The 17,995-nt window shown below is 35.3% G+C and overlaps 2 long non-coding RNA genes across 2 annotated transcripts; both read left to right on the top strand.

Annotated features, from left to right (window-relative positions):
- Window positions 1-3,333: 3,333 nt before the first annotated feature.
- Window positions 3,334-6,815, top strand: LOC135150147 (uncharacterized). The gene is made up of 2 exons (XR_010288444.1): window positions 3,334-3,625; window positions 6,513-6,815. It is a non-coding gene; the product is annotated as an uncharacterized LOC135150147 (long non-coding RNA).
- Window positions 6,816-9,723: 2,908 nt separating this feature from the next.
- LOC135150148 (uncharacterized) lies at window positions 9,724-12,803 on the top strand. The gene is made up of 2 exons (XR_010288445.1): window positions 9,724-10,015; window positions 11,788-12,803. It is a non-coding gene; the product is annotated as an uncharacterized LOC135150148 (long non-coding RNA).
- The last annotated feature ends 5,192 nt before the right edge of the window (window positions 12,804-17,995 follow it).

Consider the following 17,995-nt stretch of genomic DNA (forward strand, 5'->3'; position numbering starts at 1 on the left):
TTTAGTGTTAGTGATATTTTTGCATGCTTATATGTAGATCACTAATATTATTTGTTAATATTTTTTTGCGAGGAGTTGTGTGAGTCCACTTGTGTTTAATGATTATCTGTATAAGACTCGTGAACTTTTCTTCAACTTTCCCTCGGGCTTGCGAATATCTTTGTATGATTGTCATGATTTTAGTTGTTATATGCTGATCTGATAATTATATGATATAGCGTAGGTAATTATTATTTTATCTTAGTTAAATTATGATCCATGACAATTATATGCTTATTTGTTTCATGATTGACTTTGATAGAATAATAGATGCATGATTAATTCACGTTTTGAAATATTTAATTGGTATCTCTTTTTGATGTTTTATTGATGTTTTATATGTGAATTGGTTGTGATGTATTGGCACTGGTGAAATATTGTTGCATATTTCTAAAAAATCACTAGTGCTAATATACTTTAGGTGTTTAATATTCTGAGTATAAGGGAGACAACAAAATCTTTATTCTGTCTCGTATTTATGTTCTGGGGTGGTGAGTTTCTGTAAAGAAATTTTCTTGTCAATTGATTTCAATAATTGGTATCCACTACTCTATTTCATAAATATCTCTTAGAATATTTTGCATCTATACATGTAGCGTCATAGGACGAGACATTGATTATCTTGTATTTGTGTACTTGGTGATCTTTGTCACTTGCAGCGTCTGTTTTGACGATGTCCTAGTATGAGGCCTTTTCACTAATTATTGTGGTCAATGCTTTATACACTGTAGCGCATAAATTTTCTTGTTTCCTTTTTAAATTGTAGTGAGAAACAGGAGTCTGTGTCTTTTTCAAAGACAAGTTCATTTAAACCTTTTATGCATAGATTCAGACTCTCGTACTCAAACCAGTTTTTAATGGAAAACTTTGATTCTTTCATCGGTTGTGATTGTCATTCTTTATGAAAATCATTTTTATAATCACAACTGATTCATTTTTCCTCAAAAGATTAAATGCAATTGCTTTCATTCAAAATCATAGATTTTCTAAAGTGCATTTATATCTCATTCTGTTCTTCGGAACTTTATCAGCCTCTTAGCTTTCCTAGATAGTCATAAGGTCGAAAACCAACAATCTTTATCCCAGACTATAAAACCAAATTCAGAACACATCCCAACTTTCCCCCTGGAGTGATAAGGAATAACTTACTATACTAAAAGTCGATGAGGGAGAAACTGTACTCGTTGCAGCAAATAAGGATGTGAGGGATAGTGTACCCACAGCTCTACCTCTCAAGAAGAAAAGGTGTTTTTGAACTTGAGGTAACTTTTGCTCATCTATATTTTCTCAAAAGAATATAGAGCTGAAAAGGCAATAAAACAGTCTCTGGAATCATTCTCTCAACAGGATGAGTCCATTGAAATTCGCTCGTCAGCCAAAGCATCTTGTATTGAGTCAAGCACATCATCAGTAATCACTCTGATGAAGAGCCTAAACAAAAATCTTATGGACACAATACAAGAGAGTGCACAGTAAGGTTAAAAGTTTTGTTCCAGAAGCAACTTCTTCATTTACCATTTTACGGTGGATAAGATGGTTGATGCCTTTACAGGTGTAAGGAGGAAACGAGGATCTCAATTGCCAAATCTTCAGGATTCTCGTCTCCCTCCCCAGATAAGAACAGACCTGGATCCAATCGGAATGGATTTCCTATTTATAGGAGATCGGCAACTCTCTGACTATGAGTCAATTTATTGATGAGTCAGTTGAGGATCTGGGATTTACGAAACCCCATTGCACCGCCAGTGACCTCTCTTGAAGGGGCTATGGTGATTTTCTCATGCAGGTACAGAAGACCATACTTTGAGTGCTGAGAGAAACACTGTGAGAAAAACACTGAGAGTTAAACACTTGGTGTGATTCTGAGAAGAATCAGTGAGATATCAGATTGAGAAATATGTGAGCTTGAGTGAGTGCAAACACATAGGAAATTGAGAGGAGTGAAACACTTGTGAGGTACTTATAATAATAATTGGTATTAAATACTCACACGTTGTTGAAAGAATTGACAGAAGCAACTACGGTTCATTCCATTTCATGGTGTGAACTTATGGTTGATGATTCTCATGAATCAAGTGTCTTCACAGACATTAAGGAGGACTTAGGCCTTTGCCATAATCAAGCCTTTGTCTAACCTCCCAGAGCAAACAACTCTGGATCCTTAATTGGATAAGCCACTTAGTGGTTGGCAACTTGTGGACCATGATTCGGATTTATCTGATGAGTCTATAGGGACTGGGAATTACGAACTCCCATTGCACCACCGGTGACCCCCTTTAAGGGTGGCTAAGGTGATTTTCTTGCAGGTACTCAGCATTTTGGAAGCTCAGCATTTGTGTGGAGGGATACACTTACAGAACTTGTGAGTGACACCCTTACCCTAAAACCGAGAGAAAATAGAGTGTTGAGTGATACACCTGCAGAACATTTTAGTGAGACACCTACTGTAATGACCCGGATTTTTAAAAATATTTTTATTAGTATTAAAAGTGATTTTCTTCAAAGAAAGGAATAAGATTTAATATTTTATTCCAGTTTAAGGAGTTTTCAAAATTTTATATTAAACTCCGGGTTATTGTGTTATTGATAAATGATTATATTTTTAAAACTGATTTTCATATATTGTTTCGAAAATTCTAGATGATTATTATGTGAATATATGTGTGAGGTGAGTAAGTGGTATTGGTGGATTTGTTGGTTAATTAATTATGGTTAATTATGAGTATTATATGATTAATAAATGAATTTTTGTGGATTTTATATTATCTGGTTAATTGTGTTAACTGCTCATATGTGTTCGTATTTGAGAGATTTCAATTTCTATATGCTCAGGAGAAAATATAGTTTATTTGGATATTTTCATATCGATTTATGGAATGTTATATGATTTTATAATCGATTTACGGATTTAATTGTGTATATTTATATTTATTTATTAATTATTTGACTTCCGTAAAACCGTCCACTCGTAACGAGGTAGCAAATTTTCTTCCCGGAAGTTTCAACAAAACTCACCTTTAGCCTAATTTGAATATTCCGGACACTTTTCGTGTTTTGACTTTTTCGATCCGGAGTACGGTTTTCCCCGGAGTCGGTCCGGCGGAGTTTTTCGGGTATTGTAATTGTTGATAATTATCCAGTTTGTCTCGATAAACGTGAAACAAGATATTTTGATTATTATATTCATCCTTATCTTGTAATAATTGCAATGGGACCCGCAGATCAATAATTGAGTTAAAAAGCCCCGTTTTGATGATCATCTCGAAAACCAGTACCGATTGGACCCCGCTTTGTTAATATAAAGCTATTAAATACGTATTTTCATGTCATAAACGATCCAAAGGGGTACCAATTATTTGTAAATATAAATAGACCTTTCTACACCTTATTTTCAACCGTAAAATCATTTCACCAGTTTCTCTGCACGAATACCGAGAGAAACCGAGCGGTGTTCTTCGTGTTCTTCATAATCAAACGAAGATTTGAAGGTGTTATTGGAGTCAGAATCAAGCGTGCGAATAGTCAAATCGAAGGTATCGAAGAGTAGAACCCAAATCAATCATCAAAAACAACATGAGATTCACAGGTAGGGAGTAATTGAAGTTTTAAAATTCGAGTTATTATGATTTAAATAGTGAATTTTTGTAAACGATCTTGTTTGATTGTTTTGATGATTCTATGTTGTAGAGCGTGTTTTTCTCGTCATTTTGGTATATTATATGTTGAATTTGGGGTTCGGAATCATATAGAAACAGTGGTTTAATTCTTGAATTGAATGTTCTTGAGTGTTCTTGAGTTTTTCGCCGGAAAGTTATGAGTTTTGGCCGGCTTTTTGATTCGCTGAATCTGGGAGGAAACTAAAACTACTGGTAGCTAGAGGAGGTGATGGGGAATCAGTTTATAAGCTTTAGAAGGACGAAGGGTGAGAGAATAGCCGCCATCGGCGGCGGGAGGCCGACGGGTTCGGCCGGATTTTCGGCGAATCCGGACGGTTTCCAAGGATATCGAGTATGTGGATTGCTTTGTTGTGATGTCTGGGTGATTAGGTATCAGTTTGGGGAAGAACGGAGGCGGCAGACGCCGTTTCCGGCGACCGGGGCGGCGGCGGCGGTTTAATTACCGTTTAACCCCCCAGGTTCTGAAGATGATGAAGTGGTAGTACCCAGGTTTGGGAACTTGCAAATTACCCCCTGTAACTTTAAAAAGTTACAGTTTAAACCTTGGCCGAAAACTTTCACAAACTTACAAAATAAACCTTTTGATTTAATTTTCTAAAATTGTTTTATTTAATTATTTTAAATTCCAAAAATAGTTTTTAATTATTTCTTTATTCAAAAATAAATCTAAATTAGTTTGTTAATTAATTTTAATTAGTAATTAATTATTTTAATTAGTCAATTAATTTAAATATTAATTGATTAATTATTTTAATTAATTATTAATTGATATTAATTGATTAATTAATTGGATTTAATTATCCTTTTTGATTTAAAAATTCCGAAAATAGTTTCGAGCTTTGAAATATTTTTCTAAATTATGTTCAAGGCTCGATAATTGTTTATGAATGATTTCAAGTCCAATTTCAAGTATTTGGGACTTGATTATTTGTCCGAAAAGTGATTCTTTTATCGATTTTAATTCCGAAAAATGTTTAAAAATTCCAGAAAATTCCCGAAAAATCATTTTTAACCCAAGAGTTGATTTGATATCAATTGGGGTGGGAAACCTTATGTGTAATGTGTTGTCTGCTATCTGTTTGATGTGTTATGTGCCGATAGAGGAGTTAGAAAACGGTTTTGACCATATCTTTTGATCCGTAAGTCGGAATCAAGTGAAACGAAAGAGAGACAGAAGCTTATAAAGTCTAGTTTGATATAACATAATAATATGATGGAGTCGAGAATGTGAATAATTGTTGTTAAATGTGCACAATGTGATATATGTTATTTGATTACTATTAATTGATGATTACGTGATATACATGTTTATTCATGATAGTATACACGTGTGATAAAAGATTGGGATGACATAGTGTCGTGAGTTGATTGATATTGGATAAGAATATATGGATTGTAGTAATTGGATCTTGTGGGTTGATTGTTGATTGAGATAGGATAACAGGTGAATAGTCTAATAAATAGACGAGACGATGTCGGATTTTCGATAGGATTCATATGATAAGTAATTGGTAATATGTTATGTGGAATATGACTTGACTATATGGTAGAGTCAAAGCATGATTACGTGTTAAGTGATATGTGATAAGTTTAAAGGGGTATATAAGTGGGTATCGATATACGTGATATGTATATGCGATATATTGTTTAGTGACTATAGTATTATCTTATTCTCGTAAAGGATTTGGAGGAGATGTGTACGCTCGAAGACGTCAGGAAGTCGGAATGGTATTGCAAAGCGAATAAGGGATAAATCGAGTAAGCGAAGTGATGTGGCGAATAGAGTATAGCTAGGGATGGTCTAGAGATTATGAGATGCATAGATTGTGAAAGTGGAAAGATGGGAATGAGCTGTGAGACTGGAGTCAGATTTAAGGCAAGTATCCTGCACCCTGCTTTTGGATATATTGCATATTCTGATCCATTCTTTTTATATGTGTTGCAAGTATCCTAAACCCTTTTCTTGGATATATTGCAAATATTCTGATCCATTCCTTTGGTATCTGTTGCAAGAATTCGTACCTTTCCTTTCTATATTTAAAAGTGCGAGTATTCTGACCCATTCTTTCTAATCTTCAAGTTTCTAAAGAATTTCCGTTTTACAAATTAATTCGAAGTTCAGATTGTCATTGAAGCATGTGTTGCTCAGTGATAGTTAGAGCTTTGAATGAATTGGGATCTTCTTGATTATTCAACCCGCCATTGTCATGCTGGTTTAGCAGGCTAAATTCAGTTGCTTAGCCGATAATGGAGGATACTGAATAGTTGAGGATTTCCTGAACTGTGATTTATGAAATGAAGGATCATGATTTATGAATAGATTATTATCAGAGTTTGATTTGAAATTATTCAGTTGTTGATGATATTTATGATGATGTTCTGTTAATTTACATTGGCTTCTTGAATTGAATTAGAGAATTGGATTATTGTTTTTATATAAACCTGTGGACCAGATTCGTGGTCATGTTAGGCCAATGAGTGCCTTGGATCCAGTGATAGAGCATGGCGGGGCCTGCTCGGGGTTAGTGCGGAACTGATCAGCTGCCTAACCTTGGTTTTAATTAAAATGTGATAGTCCAATTCAATAATTCTTTGGAAAGATTGAATTTCTCAGTTTAAATGCTGCAAGGTATTGTAAATCATTCTATACAATACCATGAACTCATGAACTCAGGTTGAATCCTCTTATATCTTGAACTTGTGAACTTCTATTATATCATTTCAGAACTATCATTGTTTATTATTACTTGCTGAGCATTGTTGCTCACCCTTGCTATTTCTTTTTAATCATTTCAGAAAGGCTTAAAGATGAGATGATTGATTGAGATTGTGAGTAAGGCTAATGCTAGGCGAGGGGACAGAGTTGAGGATCCAGTGGTCGAGGAGTGTTCAGGAAAGTTGATGAGGTTGGTGCAAGCTGGAATAGTTGACAGTGATTCTTCTTATCGAAGATGATCTGATTTGGTAAGAGATGTTGTGTAATAATAGTGGTAGATTCTAATTTCAATACTGTAACCTGGATGCGATCCTGTTGCTTTTAGGGGGTTTAAATGTTCTCTTTCGAATCATTTATTAAAGTTTAAATGTTCACTTTCAAAATCTTTTATTATGGTTTTCAAGCTTTGAATTTCAAGTTTTAAATTCTTTGATTTCATTATCTTTAAAAAAAAAAAAGATAATAATAATACAGGTTTTCAAAAGTGTTTAAAAATGGGTTTTATGTGGTGACGTCAGAATCCAGGCCCCCGGATTCTCGGACCGTCACAGTTGGTATCAGAGCAACAGGTTACAAGTTATTGGAATTTGAATATAGATTATAGTTTTAAGTTTTATATAGGTTAGACGTTGTGTGACCTCATATCGAGGTATTGTGAGACTACTTGGATATAGTCTAGAGATGTGAGTGAAGCATAGAGTCTAGTTAGATGATCAAGTTAAGTGTGGATATTTAAAGAGATTGGGATTCTTAAGTTTAGACATATGATTCCTAGTATATTGACTAATCGAGATGGTATTATAGTGAGAAGTGTCCAGATTAGACCTGGATAGAAGAGTTTGATAGTGAATGATTGAGTTAAGAATGGTGAAAATGCAGAGTTCAGAGTATTCTGATTATACTGCATATTTGAAATTGGATTATTGTATTGATTTGAGGATGATATGAATGCATGGTTCATAGTATGTTGACCATGTCAGATATTTGGAAGATGTATATTGTTTTGAGTGAAGATGTGAAGAGTAAGTGTAGAGTATGAGTTGTAGTGGATTAGAAGGAGAGATTGGTAGATAGAGGTTGATAGGTGAGAAGTGAATGATAGAGAGTACGTGGAATTGAGTCCAGTTATTAGAGATGATGCCTACGAGTAAGTTAGAACGTTAGTCCTCGACGACAATGCTTCGAGCTAAGCGGGATTTCAAATGGCATCAAGGTGGGCCCATAACCCACAGGTTGATGATCCAGACAATCGAAGATACGTTACGTGTTTGTGTTATGGATTTCAAAGGCAACTGGGATAAAGTAGAAGAACGTGAACTACTTGGGCCAGACTTATTACGAACGATAACGTATACGATGACATCTTACGAGGCTATTACGAGTCAAATCGATTGATTATCGAGAACGTTGAAAGGATGATATAAATCGAATAACGATTTCGTAAAGTAGAGTGGGAATTTGAGAAGACCTTGGCAATACCTCTCTTCAACTAAAGATTCTTTTGATTGTTTGCTCATCAGTGAGATATTATCATGATATCTTTTCTACCAAAGTTTCGATAAATGAGATCTTCAATTTCTCAAATTTTAAGATGACATTGATATTGAGTATTGGTATGAGTTGGAAAGCAAAGATGTGTGATAAAGGTTTGTTGTGAAGAGATAGTGATGTTCCTTGATATTGTTTGACATTTCTTGACATTCCTTGATATTCTTTCATCATCCTTGATATCCCTTGATGTTCTTTGATATTCTCGAGATTCTTTGACATTCGTTGATATTCCTTGACATTTCTTCAATTTGATTGGGATGAACAACCCTATTTATAGGGGACACAAGGTATACCTGTCTGTGTGATAGGAGTTGGATGGGACGCCATCACTTGTGTGTGTTGTGATTACAAGAAGGTTAACAACCTTTAGTAGTGTCTAATGTGGACACGCAACACCAAGTTCGTTGATCATGTAGATCTCTCAGTCACTCCTTTATTCAAAGGTGATCTACCTTGAAAATATCTTGTTCCTCTGAAATTTCCAAAGATTGATTCTTGGGAAATGAATTTTGCAATTGTGAAAGTTGATTCTCCAATTTCTTTAAAGCTAAAGGTATGCCAAGGCCGATCAAGGGTGAATGATGATACGTTATTACGAAGCGTATAGTGGAATCTTATAAGTGATACGTTTGAGTTCTCTTTGCGGATTCCGAGGGCGGAATCCTTATAAGGGGGGTAGAATGTAATATCCCATACTATTAAATTCAGATTTGATTATTATAAATCTATTCGTCTAGATATTATTGTTGTCTCTAGTAGAATATTGATGTAATTATGTGAATAGTGTGTATGTGATTATACTTGTTATGTGGATTAATATGGATTTTTCAGATTATGCGTCCTCCTTCTTTTTCTGATTCCGAGGACGGAATCCCTATAAGGAGGGTAGATTGTAATGACCCGGATTTTTAAAAATATTTTTATTAGTATTAAAAGTGATTTTCTTCAAAGAAAGGAATAAGATTTAATATTTTATTCCAGTTTAAGGAGTTTTCAAAATTTTATATTAAACTCCGGGTTATTGTGTTATTGATAAATGATTATATTTTTAAAACTGATTTTCATATATTGTTTCGAAAATTCTAGATGATTATTATGTGAATATATGTGTGAGGTGAGTAAGTGGTATTGGTGGATTTGTTGGTTAATTAATTATGGTTAATTATGAGTATTATATGATTAATAAATGAATTTTTGTGGATTTTATATTATCTGGTTAATTGCGTTAACTGCTCATATGTGTTCGTATTTGAGAGATTTCAATTTCTATATGCTCAGGAGAAAATATAGTTTATTTGGATATTTTCATATCGATTTATGGAATGTTATATGATTTTATAATCGATTTACGGATTTAATTGTGTATATTTATATTTATTTATTAATTATTTGACTTCCGTAAAACCGTCCACTCGTAACGAGGTAGCAAATTTTCTTCCCGGAAGTTTCAACAAAACTCACCTTTAGCCTAATTTGAATATTCCGGACACTTTTCGTGTTTTGACTTTTTCGATCCGGAGTACGGTTTTCCCCGGAGTCGGTCCGGCGGAGTTTTTCGGGTATTGTAATTGTTGATAATTATCCAGTTTGTCTCGATAAACGTGAAACAAGATATTTTGATTATTATATTCATCCTTTTCTTGTAATAATTGCAATGGGACCCGCAGATCAATAATTGAGTTAAAAAGCCCCGTTTTGATGATCATCTCGAAAACCAGTACCGATTGGACCCCGCTTTGTTAATATAAAGCTATTAAATACGTATTTTCATGTCATAAACGATCCAAAGGGGTACCAATTATTTGTAAATATAAATAGACCTTTCTACACCTTATTTTCAACCGTAAAATCATTTCACCAGTTTCTCTGCACGAATACCGAGAGAAACCGAGCGGTGTTCTTCGTGTTCTTCATAATCAAACGAAGATTTGAAGGTGTTATTGGAGTCAGAATCAAGCGTGCGAATAGTCAAATCGAAGGTATCGAAGAGTAGAACCCAAATCAATCATCAAAAACAACATGAGATTCACAGGTAGGGAGTAATTGAAGTTTTAAAATTCGAGTTATTATGATTTAAATAGTGAATTTTTGTAAACGATCTTGTTTGATTGTTTTGATGATTCTATGTTGTAGAGCGTGTTTTTCTCGTCGTTTTGGTATATTATATGTTGAATTTGGGGTTCGGAATCATATAGAAACAGTGGTTTAATTCTTGAATTGAATGTTCTTGAGTGTTCTTGAGTTTTTCGCCGGAAAGTTATGAGTTTTGGCCGGCTTTTTGATTCGCTGAATCTGGGAGGAAACTAAAACTACTGGTAGCTAGAGGAGGTGATGGGGAATCAGTTTATAAGCTTTAGAAGGACGAAGGGTGAGAGAATAGCCGCCATCGGCGGCGGGAGGCCGACGGGTTCGGCCGGATTTTCGGCAAATCCGGACGGTTTCCAAGGATATCGAGTATGTGGATTGCTTTGTTGTGATGTCTGGGTGATTAGGTATCAGTTTGGGGAAGAACGGAGGCGGCAGACGCCGTTTCCGGCGACCGGGGCGGCGGCGGCGGTTTAATTACCGTTTAACCCCCCAGGTTCTGAAGATGATGAAGTGGTAGTACCCAGGTTTGGGAACTTGCAAATTACCCCCTGTAACTTTAAAAAGTTACAGTTTAAACCTTGGCCGAAAACTTTCACAAACTTACAAAATAAACCTTTTGATTTAATTTTCTAAAATTGTTTTATTTAATTATTTTAAATTCCAAAAATAGTTTTTAATTATTTCTTTATTCAAAAATAAATCTAAATTAGTTTGTTAATTAATTTTAATTAGTAATTAATTATTTTAATTAGTCAATTAATTTAAATATTAATTGATTAATTATTTTAATTAATTATTAATTGATATTAATTGATTAATTAATTGGATTTAATTATCCTTTTTGATTTAAAAATTCCGAAAATAGTTTCGAGCTTTGAAATATTTTTCTAAATTATGTTCAAGGCTCGATAATTGTTTATGAATGATTTCAAGTCCAATTTCAAGTATTTGGGACTTGATTATTTGTCCGAAAAGTGATTCTTTTATCGATTTTAATTCCGAAAAATGTTTAAAAATTCCAGAAAATTCCCGAAAAATCATTTTTAACCCAAGAGTTGATTTGATATCAATTGGGGTGGGAAACCTTATGTGTAATGTGTTGTCTGCTATCTGTTTGATGTGTTATGTGCCGATAGAGGAGTTAGAAAACGGTTTTGACCATATCTTTTGATCCGTAAGTCGGAATCAAGTGAAACGAAAGAGAGACAGAAGCTTATAAAGTCTAGTTTGATATAACATAATAATATGATGGAGTAGAGAATGTGAATAATTGTTGTTAAATGTGCACAATGTGATATATGTTATTTGATTACTATTAATTGATGATTACGTGATATACATGTTTATTCATGATAGTATACACGTGTGATAAAAGATTGGGATGACATAGTGTCGTGAGTTGATTGATATTGGATAAGAATATATGGATTGTAGTAATTGGATCTTGTGGGTTGATTGTTGATTGAGATAGGATAACAGGTGAATAGTCTAATAAATAGACGAGACGATGTCGGATTTTCGATAGGATTCATATGATAAGTAATTGGTAATATGTTATGTGGAATATGACTTGACTATATGGTAGAGTCAAAGCATGATTACGTGTTAAGTGATATGTGATAAGTTTAAAGGGGTATATAAGTGGGTATCGATATACGTGATATGTATATGCGATATATTGTTTAGTGACTATAGTATTATCTTATTCTCGTAAAGGATTTGGAGGAGACGTGTACGCTCGAAGACGTCAGGAAGTCGGAATGGTATTGCAAAGCGAATAAGGGATAAATCGAGTAAGCGAAGTGATGTGGCGAATAGAGTATAGCTAGGGATGGTCTAGAGATTATGAGATGCATAGATTGTGAAAGTGGAAAGATGGGAATGAGCTGTGAGACTGGAGTCAGATTTAAGGCAAGTATCCTGCACCCTGCTTTTGGATATATTGCATATTCTGATCCATTCTTTTTATATGTGTTGCAAGTATCCTAAACCCTTTTCTTGGATATATTGCAAATATTCTGATCCATTCCTTTGGTATCTGTTGCAAGAATTCGTACCATTCCTTTCTATATTTAAAAGTGCGAGTATTCTGACCCATTCTTTCTAATCTTCAAGTTTCTAAAGAATTTCCGTTTTACAAATTAATTCGAAGTTCAGATTGTCATTGAAGCATGTGTTGCTCAGTGATAGTTAGAGCTTTGAATGAATTGGGATCTTCTTGATTATTCAACCCGCCATTGTCATGCTGGTTTAGCAGGCTAAATTCAGTTGCTTAGCCGATAATGAAGGATACTGAATAGTTGAGGATTTCCTGAACTGTGATTTATGAAATGAAGGATCATGATTTATGAATAGATTATTATCAGAGTTTGATTTGAAATTATTCAGTTGTTGATGATATTTATGATGATGTTCTGTTAATTTACATTGGCTTCTTGAATTGAATTAGAGAATTGGATTATTGTTTTTATATAAACCTGTGGACCAGATTCGTGGTCATGTTAGGCCAATGAGTGCCTTGGATCCAGTGATAGAGCATGGCGGGGCCTGCTCGGGGTTAGTGCGGAACTGATCAGCTGCCTAACCTTGGTTTTAATTAAAATGTGATAGTCCAATTCAATAATTCTTTGGAAAGATTGAATTTCTCAGTTTAAATGTTGCAAGGTATTGTAAATCATTCTATACAATACCATGAACTCATGAACTCAGGTTGAATCCTCTTATATCTTGAACTTGTGAACTTCTATTATATCATTTCAGAACTATCATTGTTTATTATTATGTTAGGCCGAATAAACTCACTATATATGTGATAATATAGTGAACACAATCCAAAAGAAACACAGATATAAGAGCATAATCCAATAAACTCTTATTCACAAATCTCAGTAGTTTACAAATAATCTCTTAATGATTTATACTTTATCACTAAGAGCTGCTAGGTTACACGAATGATACTTAATCGATAACTCATCTAGAGTAAACCCTAAGCTGTGTTTATATACACAGTTACATGATATCTACTGATTGATTTATAATTATCTGCTTCCTAAAATAATCTAATCAGTAGCTATCCTTCTGCTGTCCTGATCTGCACAATCTCTCTTGATTTTTATCTTCCTTACTTAGTCAGATATGCTCCTGAAAATCAGCCGCCTGCAAACTCTGATCATCGCTTAAACTCTGATCCAGCTGTCAGTCGTTAAACTCTGATTTCCAGCTAAACTCTGATATTTGCTTCTGCACACTAAACAAGTTAGATACCTGTGACATCATCAAATATGTAACAATCTCCCCCAACTTGTACATTAGACAGAATGAACAAGTTCTATATATTTACTGATGATGTCAAAAACAATCAAGTACAAATGCATGAAGTAACTGATCTGCATAAATAAATTAACACTTACAGAGTAGGCAGAACTAATTATAACTTACAGATCACAGCAGAACTAATTAACCAATCAGTCTATACCCATAGCTCTCCTTAACAAACTTGGTAATCAGATCTTCTTCAATGTGTTTCAGAGTTTGTATCATTTGAGCTTTGACAGTCTTCAACTCTTCATCTTCATCTCCTGTCTGGTATATGGCTGATCTCAAAGCATTAGCTTTGCTTCTCTTCATTGCTTCTCCCAACTGAATGACTCTAGGCCTGTCTGCTTCATTATTATAACCCAAGATTCTGGTGTTTGCAATAGTCTCCATGACAGAGCTATTCTTTTCCATGCTGATTTCAGTACCATCATCTTGAGATATTTGTGGAATGTATTCCTCATCAGACTTTATTCCATAGAATCTTCTCTTTTCACTAATTGTTTTCTTCATCAGATCTGACCACCTCTGAGTTGCTTCATTCTTGATCTCCAACATATAGTGAAAATGCTCCAGTTCTCTCAGAGATTTCAGCAATAAATCAGCTTCTGATATCCTGTACACTCTGCCAGATTCTAGAAATATAGCAATCTTTTCTTTATCTTCTTTCCCATCATGAGTGTCTACCAGAATCTGTACTGACTCAACTTTGTCAAGATCTTTCTGTGTAACAGCTTCTCCTACTTTTTCAGTCAGAGGATAAGGATCCCTGAAAGTAGTTGCTGAGCCTGTTTGAATCTTTTCTTTTCTGTGACCAAGACCAGTTGTGTCATACGCTTCTTTTCCTCTGGTACCATGGGTTCTTACTCTGGTAAGCATTGAGCTTTCCTTGTATAAGTTTGTACCAAGACTCCCATATAAACTCTTTTTCTTCTTCTGATCTTGAGTCTTCTCAGAATTTAACTTTAACCAGGAGGCTTTAGTGTCTTCAACTTTCTCTTCTTCAACTGAAACTTTAACTTGAGCATTGTCAGAGGTTAAAGCCATATCAGATATTGGCTTGCTTTCACCTTTTCTTCTTCTGATCAACCCAGCTTCTCTTTCTATAGCTTGATCAGATACATCAGTGATTATATTTGCATTTCTGCTCAGTTCCAACATTCTCTTAGAAGGATTCTCTGATGCTATCTTGATCATTGACTTCAGTATCACAGGAGGAGCTGAAGGAACTCCATCAACAGGTTTCTTTCCTTTATCTGCTATATCAGATTCAGATTGAGTCTGAGATCTAGTTCTTGGTCTGTTGATATCAGTGTAGTTTACTTCACTGATTACTATTCCCTTTTGTTTCTGAATTTTCTGTTTCTGAGAGGAATCAGTAATCTGTCTTTGCTCATCAGATTTTGTTTTGCTGATCTTCTTCTTCTCAGCAGCCAATCTTTCTTCTTCCAGTCTGATGGCCTCAATATCCACTCCTGGATTTTCTTTTTCAAAGATTTTCCTTGCCATGGCTTCATCAATTGCTTGCAAGGAAGGAGATTTATAAAAGAGAGTAGTTTCTTTGCCTCTGAACTTCAGAGTTTGACAAAATTTCTGAGACTCAGGGTCTCCAGCTTCAATCAGCTTATCAGTTCCAGAAATTTGAGCTTCTTTCTGTTTTTCAACCTCAGAATTTACAAGAGCTATTTCTTTGGATGTGACATCAGAATCTCTGACTGCTTTACTTATGCTCTGAGCTTGAGACATAACAGTCAGTTCCATAGACTTGTTCCTCTGTTTTGATTTTCTGGGTCTCTCAGAGTTTGCATCCTTATTTCTCCTGATCTGTACCAACTGCTTTATGGATTTGTCTTCATTTACATCTTCCTTGGCAGCTTCCTTCTTTTCCTCTTCATCATCATCATCTGACTTTTTGTTTAATAATAACTGGTCATTTTTGCATTTGTCTTTGAGCACTTTCTCCCCCTTTTTGACATTATCAGAGGTAAGAGCTTGAACCAGCTGAGCTACAGAGGAGCTCAATTCAGTCAGAGTATCCTGCATAGACTTTTGAGTGGCCTCAATGGAAGTGAGTCTGTCCTCAATAGAAGGAGGTGTAGCTCTGCACATCCTTTGATAATAAGTTAAATTGCAGACTTTTCTTCCAACAGGCACAGAGAATGGAAGCGGAGAGCTTGGAGCTGTGGGAGCTCTGATAGGAGAAGATTCTCTGACAGGTGATAGTACTTTAATTGGAGAATCAGCCCTTTCAGTTGTAATGTCTCTGACTGGCTCAGAGATTGCAAGATGAGGACCAGGTGTCTGGATGGATGTGGATGTGACTTCAGTTGCACCATCATCATCAATATCATTAGCAAAAATGCTCAGAGTATGTGACTCTAGAGCTTCAGTGGCTGCATCAGAGTTTGCAGCTTCAGTAATCTCCTGAGCAGGAGCTGCAACAATAACTTCAGGTTGAAGCAGAGAATCCTGAATCATTTGCAAGACCAACTCTATCTGTGCATTTTCTGATTGATTGGGGACATCAGGAGCTGTTTCTGACACAAGAGTATCAGCTGCAATTTTCTCTTCAACAGACTTTGTCCCTTCAGATTGATCATTGTGATCAGAGGTTGACTCTGACATTTGTTGGTCAGCTGCAGCAATATCAAGTGGCACTGCAGAGATAGGTTCTATCAAAAGTGGCTCTGTAGATTGATCAGAGAATGGAATCAAAGGTTGTTTAGGATCTTCTGATTGTGGTGGTTCCACAGTCAGATCAGTAATAGAGGTTGCCTTTATTTTCTTTCTCAGTCTCTTTGCTGGTGGAGGAGGAGGAATATCTTCTTCTGATTCAGAATCTGAAATTTTCTGAAGGAATCTTCTTTTTCTGGGAGGAGGAGATGGCTGTTTGGATGGGGATTTAGAAGATCTCAGTACCCTTGTTGGTGAAGATATTACAACTGGTCCTTGTTGAGAAGAACCAGAGGTTGGTTTGGGATCAGAAGTTGCTATTGGGTTATGAACAGGAGATGGAGGCTGTGGGATATTCTCATCAGAGAATAAGGCTCCATACTTGTCTGGTAAAGCTAACTTCAGTTTATCCTGTACAGTCACAGGAATAGCAAATACAGGTGCAGTATTCTTTTTACTATCCTTTTTAATCAGATCAGTAAAAGCTCTTTTGGTGATTTTAAAAGGGAGTTCATTTCCATCTTCAGGAAGGGGCACATCAGGGAAGCAATAAGAAAATATGAGCTGACAAAATCTTGAATAATAAACAATATTCATATTTTCTTTTCTCCTATCACCAATAAATCTCAAGATAGAAGTGGCAATATCAAATTTGAGATTGTGGATTAGAAAATACCCAATCTGCTGACTGAAGATGGGGATGGCATCAAAGTTGCTACATTTGTTGCCGAAAGCCCTGGTGATGCAATCATAAAAGAAGCTCCACTCCTTGCAAAGATGTGGATGCTTAAGTTCTCCCATCTTGTCAGTACTTGCTGTGTACCCAAGAAAAATCATCATGTCCCTCAGAGTTTGAGTAGGGACTGAGGAATCAAACTTCTTCTCTTCAGGAAGATGAAGAGCCTTCCTGATAGTTGCAGGTGAGATAGCATATTCTTGACCTTCATAATTGCAGGTGAGAGATGGACAACCATTTTCACCTCCATCATCGTAGTTTGCTGATCTCCAGAGGGTGAGAACTTGAGAAGGAGAGATTAGCTCTGGCTCAGTCAGAGCATACATCAGCTCACTGTGAGCCAGGAAATCTTGAATCAGATGAAACTCCTTGGGTGCTTCATCGTTATCCAGAATGGCTGAGTAGTTATTGGTGACAAACTTTGCTCCATTGAACTCGAAGGCAGTAGTCGACATGATTTCTGAAAAGAAAATGAGAGTTTGAAGTTATGCAGGTATGGTGTTTGACAAAATGTTTGAGAGAAAATGAGAAGAGGGTTTGAGAGAGAGAGAGTAAAATACGTGTGTGAAAAGTGAAGAGAGAAAATTCAAAATCGATATATATACGAGTGTATATACGAAACTTTGATTTTTCCGTTAGTGGGCCACGTGGCAAAAGCTGAACGGTAAAAAAACTTGGTAGTGGAGAAGTAATAATTAGTGGCGTGTGAATCTGAACAAACATGCACCATTTACCAATAAAACACAATTATTTACCGTGTTTTTCTCCACTCAGGAATTCAAATGGTTTTTCTACCGTTTGATAATAAAAACTAATATTTATCTGACCAAAATATTTATTTTAACTCGGACTTTGATCAGAGGCTGACCATTGACCAGAGTTTAAATAAATGACTTATAAAATGACAAATCAAAGAGTGATCATAGAATCTTGTAATGATGAGAGATAAACATTCAAGGTCTAAACGACGCTTGCTCCTCAGAGTTTGCAAATATTTATTGAACTCTAGTCAAAAATTACTCGAAGCCAAGAAAAATTGTTAATCACAGAAGTGGAGTGAGGTGTGTGTTAACATGAATATTCTAATGTTACAGAGATTGTCAAATTTCTCAATCAATATTAGAAAGAATCAGATAATAAGAAAATGTTTTAAGCATCTCATAAGCCGAGTTTCTCACAAATGGATCAGAGGATATCATT

The sequence above is a fragment of the Daucus carota genome, chromosome 2 (assembly GCF_001625215.2).
Source record: "Daucus carota subsp. sativus chromosome 2, DH1 v3.0, whole genome shotgun sequence".
Taxonomy (NCBI): Eukaryota; Viridiplantae; Streptophyta; class Magnoliopsida; order Apiales; family Apiaceae; genus Daucus; species Daucus carota.